Raw genomic sequence first — 6,186 nt, 5'->3', positions numbered from 1 at the left:
TTAGTAGTCAGCAGGACTTAAAATAAAAATGAATAAAAAATCGTCCATTTCTGCTTATACACACGAATGCTGGAAGGAGCTGAGTCTTTCAATATATGCACAAGAACCCGAACAACCCATGGGGAGGCACCTAACAATATAATACCCATCTGGCAAATGGAAACCCATGTAACGAAAGGACTCCAGATGCAAGGGAGCAGGTGAAAAGTACACTCAATGTCCATCTTAACAAAAAAGATTAGAGAGTTGCGCAAAATCACCTAATTACCATTTATTATCTCAATATATCAATATAAACATAGATAAAATATATAGTAATAGAGCAAATACTCTTACATAATATATGGTATATAGATAAGATGGCTAGATGAGCCAATCTCCAAACAAGAGCTAAAACACAAACCAATACACAAGTGGCTATTAGATGATTAAGTCCACGGAGATTGCTTGAGAAAGTCTGTTGTACAGACGAAATGCGTCGCTTTGCCTGCTGCCTATACTATCTTGAGCTCATCAATGGAATGGATATTTCTGCATTTTAAACGGAACCTCTATTCACGCTAATTGTATTCTAACCAGACATCTGTAGGTGCGCACCGAAGATTACTTGCATTGTGATTCTACGAACCGCCAACCCGGTAAGAAGATTGATTCCCTTATTATTGCTTCTGATGAGAGGTTATCTTTTCTGGAGGCAGGACTATCGGAAGTACGTGTTTTTCAACCACTATTCAGCCGCTCAGGCGGTAAGAAGTTCCTTCCATTATGTGCCTACTCCGTGAATAGCCCCAGTTATTTGATGCATTAACCTCTCCGTGGACTTTAATAATCTATAGCCACGTTTGCGATATAGATGCTAATATATTTCCTCACCTGAAGAATGACTTTCTGATTCTAAGGGGTCTTTACTTGAAGAAATATATCCCCTCCGTGGATTTAATCATCTAATAGCCACGTTTGTGACTCAGTAGCTTATTCCTCCTAACTGGTGAATTTTCATCTGACCCTGTGGGGTATATATTTGTAGAAATATTTTTCAATGCATGCATGGCCGTTTAGGATCATTTAGGGATATCCCTGTTTTTTTACACCAATTGATCTGGATATTTTGACGTCTATATACCAGTTGGACAAAAACATTCTTTCTACTAACTCAGGCTCAAGTGCATCTCATCTCATTAATAGGAGTTATGTGATTTGTGTATTGGTTTGTGTTATAGCTCTTGTTTGGAGATTGGCTCATCTAGCCATCTTATCTATATACCATATATTGTGTAAGAGTATTTGCTCTATTACTATATATTTTATCTATGTTTATATTGATATATTGAGATAATAAATGGTGATTAGGTGATTTTGCACAACTCACTTATCTTTTTTGTTATATTTGTATGGAGGTTTAACACTGCCTTTTTTTTGAGTTGCTGCATCTGATACCAAGGTTTTATGGACAATTTGTGATCTGTTTTGTCATTTATTAGCGCCAGAGTAAAAGGCTTTTTCAATGTCCAACTTAGCCTGGAGAACATCTTCCCCAAAAGCCGAGCCAAATCCAATGCTCTCTTAAATGACTGATAACTAACCGAGCTATTACTTTGATCTATGGCACCATTAACAGAAACTACTCCAACTGAGGATGTAAATAAATCTGAAAATGGGGGGAGGGAAAAGGACCAACCATGCATCCCAAACTAACTTCCTTGGGAACATTGTACACCACTACATCAAAACGTAGGTTCTTTGTGGTGGCCGAACTTACCTCACCACTAATGGGAAGGTGGAAACCATAATGAAAGCCTTGACCTAAGAAGAAAGCCTGGGAGTCGTCAGGAAAGAGGTGGAGCCATCTAAAAATCTCCAGCACCTTAGCCTGTGAAAGGGCTTTAAGGAAGGTCCCCACGGCACCTCGACCTCTACCTAAACTAGATGAGCTTTTGGGGTAATCCCTCACTGGATGGGGGCCACGTTAGGGCCGCGCAGCTATGGGGACAGCTACCCTCAGGACCTTACCACCCCCAAAATGCGCGTGTAGATTCTTCATTAATTTGTGCGGACCCTGCTCTGCATCTGATGGATCCTCACTTGTGCTAGATATAGGTGGGCTATGTGTGCGTTTAATAATGGTGTCATATGTTCATGCTCAATGGGGGGGATGTGATGCAGCTCCCCATCACAAACGACATCCAGAGAAGGTTAATCTATAGTGGTGAAGCGTGAAGTTACGCCCAGATGGCTGTACAGATCTTGTGGACACCGATGGCAAGCTGTGGACTGTGACGTTGTCTTGTCGGAGGAGTACCTGCGGTGCTGGACAAAGAGAAATTATGGTCCCAGAAACATCATTAGTTGACAATAGGGGTGTGAGGGGATGCCTGGGGAAAGAGTGGGATGGGGCATGTCAAGTGGAGGTCAATAACGAAGCCAGGGGTTAGGAACGGGAAAAGAGAGGGGGGGCGGCATATGGCTCCAACGGGAAAGAAGCCCAGGTAAAGGTGCCGAAGAGCTGCAGATTTGGCTGGGAATGGAGAGAGGCGGGTAGGGGGTATGGGGCCATCCACCAAATATGAGCCTGTCTGAGTGAAAGGAGGGTATGGGAGGGGCATCCCGGAAGGGGTATGCCTGGAGTCTGCTACCTGAAGGTCAGCAGGGGTAAAAGGCCAAAAGGCAAGCGGAGCAGGGTATTGGGACATGGGAGGGGCCACAAAACCCTTGGTTGACACCACAGGGGGGCAAAGTGCTATAGAGTGGGGCCTGAGAAGGCCGTGGGTTGCCGACCAGGCAGGGGGCCTGGGGTTATGTATGGGGGCATGCCTGGGGGCAGGATGAGATCGGGCCAGGGGTAAAAAGAGGGAGGGAGTATAGAATAAGGCGGGGCTGCCTCAGTCTGCAGGGAGGAAGGAATAAGGCATTTTGGGGGTCAGGGGTGTTCTCCATGGGGGCGGGAGCATGCTGTAAAAACAGGGGGGAGGGGTGACGGGGAGGTATACAAAAAAGGACTGAGGGTTTTGTGATGCTGTACCTCTTTGCTGTGCCTTTTAATTCCCCATGTTCGGGGGGGGACAGGAGTTATAGTTCGCATGTGACACCCCCAAGAACATTGTAAGATGCCTGGTATGACCCTCCATTGGCCTTCTTGAGCGTGATGCGCTGAAGGGGGTGGGGTGCCGGGTACCCTGCCATGTGTGCCCTCATGCTAGACAGGAGTAAGAAATCGCATTCCCGCGATCGTGTGCCTGCCGGTGATTAGGGGACCAGCTCCGGAGCTAAGCAGTGGCACTGCCCACTCGGGAGCACGTTACTGCTGGGCACGCACAAAACGCTGATGCTGGTTGAGATAACCATGCACAGTGGGGTGACATACTACATAATGGCTCCTGGTAGGAGCACGGAAGCCATCAGAAAAACAGGCTGGTGGGGCCACAAGCCTCTTGATTCAGGACATTACTGGGATGAGATGGAGGGGGTCGTGAAGAGAATTTATAAAAGGGAAGGGAGGAAATAAGTATGAAGAGCTAAAGGACAGGATGGGGGGCAGGGTTAGCTGGAAACTGGAAGAAAAATTACAGGGTAGAAACACTGAAAAGAAAAAGAGAAGTACAAGGAGGAACACCGTTAAGCTGAAAGGAGAGAAATAGAAGGAAGGCAAGCAAAACCAAATTCAGTTTTACTAAGCCTGATCTGGTGTTCTGTCTGCTTTCCAGGATATGGTGCAGAAAACAAGAGGCCCAGCATCCACTGGGGGGAAGGTTATATGGAGAAGGTGAAGGCCCTCCCTGTGGATATATTTGGGGGATGCAGGAGAATTAACCCTGAATGGGTTAAACACAAACACATACACATGAGTTTAAGTTCGTTCGGCTTTATGGCCTCTATTGTTATTGTTTTGACACATATACATTTTCTCAGGAGTATACAGGTAGTTTAATATCAGAAGATTAAAGATAGTTTAATATCGCTATCACTTACTTTACAAAATAATACTAATCTTAAAAAAGGCATTTTACAAACAATAATTTGTACAGTATTAGTCACCTCATTGTTTATTACCGCAATAAATAATTCACACAGTTCGAATAGGTATAATATAAGTACCGGTAATATCTTTACTGATTAGCCGGCAACAGAAAGAAAAGAGCACAAAATGGACTTTCTACTAGGGAGAAACATAGATAAAGAATGTTTACTCCTGCTGACTTATATTAACAGGCCACATTTTTCCAATGTCTACACATAAAAGAAATATGTATACTTGTAGGAATTTAAAAGGACACTTACTAAAAGAAATAAACATAATAAATGGCAGCGCTGTTGTGACCTAAAAATAGCTAGTTTATAAAAAGAAATAAAATATAGCAATAATCACGCTCAACGAGCTGTTAGGATAACACCACAGATCACATAAGATCACATATGATCACATATAAGGCACCAAATTTCCAGCCATGTTTTATTATGTTTATTTATATGCTTAGGGTGTAACAAGCTTCGATACTTGTTATGCCTAGTAAGCTGCAGTTGTGTCTTATAGCAATTTCAATTATCTTCCTTCTAATATTATTGAGTATTTATTATTTCCTACCAGCGCTTGGTGTGTTGCCTTTATAACTTACTAAAAGAATATATATTTTGCAAACAATATTAGGGCAATTTCACTCAACATAGTCACAAAATACAATGGGCTTGTTCCAAAATGGTAATCATGAGTATTGTTTGGAACCCCTCCAGCCAGTACAGAAAAACCTGGAGTCTGCTCCGAAAGTCTGGTGTTCACTGTTGCCCCTAGTGGTGGGGACAGACTTGGCTACAGACAGAGGGTCGCGAAATGTGCACTGGCTGGGAAAATCTCAGGAATAGAGTTACCGAGGCCGTAGAGTAGGAACTGCAGGAGGGAGTCAGGTGAGACACGGATTGCATGGTGTCAAGACTGATATATCACTCGTGGCCACTAGAATAAATATAGGAACAGCTGATAGAGAAGTCCCCTGCTACACAGCAACTTCTGTATCGGTGCTTGTCCGGTAGGGAACGGAACTTGCAGTCATAGGTAAAGATTGTGAAACTGAACATAGGCAGTTGCCAAGGGTAACTACAACCCACAGTACCGGTGAGAGTCCGGAGATTTTAGGGAAACAGTTCTTAGGCGGTTGCCAGGGGTAACTTGAACCCACAGTACCGGTGAGAGTCCGGTGATTTATGGGGTAACAGTTCTTAGGCAGTTGCCAGGGGTAACTACAACCCACAGTACTGGTGAGAGCCCAGAGATTGGAAGGAAACAGTTCCTAGGCGGTTGCCAGGGGTAACTAGAATTATAGGTACACAGTGATATATGTAAACAGTCAATCGTACCTGTGGAAAAGTTGAGTCCGGAGCCAAAGGAAGATTGTTGAAATCTGAGCGCAGAGATACTCAGGGGCTGCGTCTCCATATAAGGTTAGGATGAGCAGAGGAGCTGCAGATCAGGCCGGAGCAATGCCTGGGAGCACGACTTTACCGGGGTCCAGGAGATAACAGACTGGAACTGGTGAGTAGATAGTAGAATCGTCAGGAACAGAATCAGGTCTGGTACATGGGATGTCAACACAGGAGAAAAGTCAAAGCAGAGCCGAGTTGGTACACAGGGAAATCCAATGAAGAGTAGTCAGGAACGGAAACGGTCTGGTACATGGGAATACACTAAGCCGGCAAGAAACAACAGGAACAGGTAACAGGGCAAACACAAGGGAGCAGAACACTAAGGTAAACATATTACCGGCAATCCTACAGAGGATTAGTCGGCTATTTAAGGAGAGCAGAACCAATAGGCTGCAGGTGATAATGAGGAAGCCAGGTGAGTGAGCTAGGAGAAACAGGCTGGCCAGGTGAGGCATAATATGGAAATGAGGGCAGATTCTGACAGAGAACAGAACTAACTGACCCTATATAATACTTATCTAATCTATCTATCTAATCTATCTGATCTACCTAAACTAATATATCTAAGAACTAAACTAACTACCTATCTAAACACCCAGTGGCTATCTAAACTACCTAACTACCTACCTACCTACCTACCTACCTATCCCTAACTAACTATCTATCTAGTTGCTCTGACAGAGAGCCCGGCGAGTCATAACACATGGGGGTAAATGTATTAACATGCGGGTTCTTCAACACCCGCGAGTTCAGCGTCTTCGGCGATTAAATTTA

The sequence above is a fragment of the Mixophyes fleayi genome, chromosome 1 (assembly GCF_038048845.1).
Source record: "Mixophyes fleayi isolate aMixFle1 chromosome 1, aMixFle1.hap1, whole genome shotgun sequence".
Lineage (NCBI taxonomy): Eukaryota > Metazoa > Chordata > Amphibia > Anura > Limnodynastidae > Mixophyes > Mixophyes fleayi.
This window is presented reverse-complemented; position numbering follows the sequence as displayed.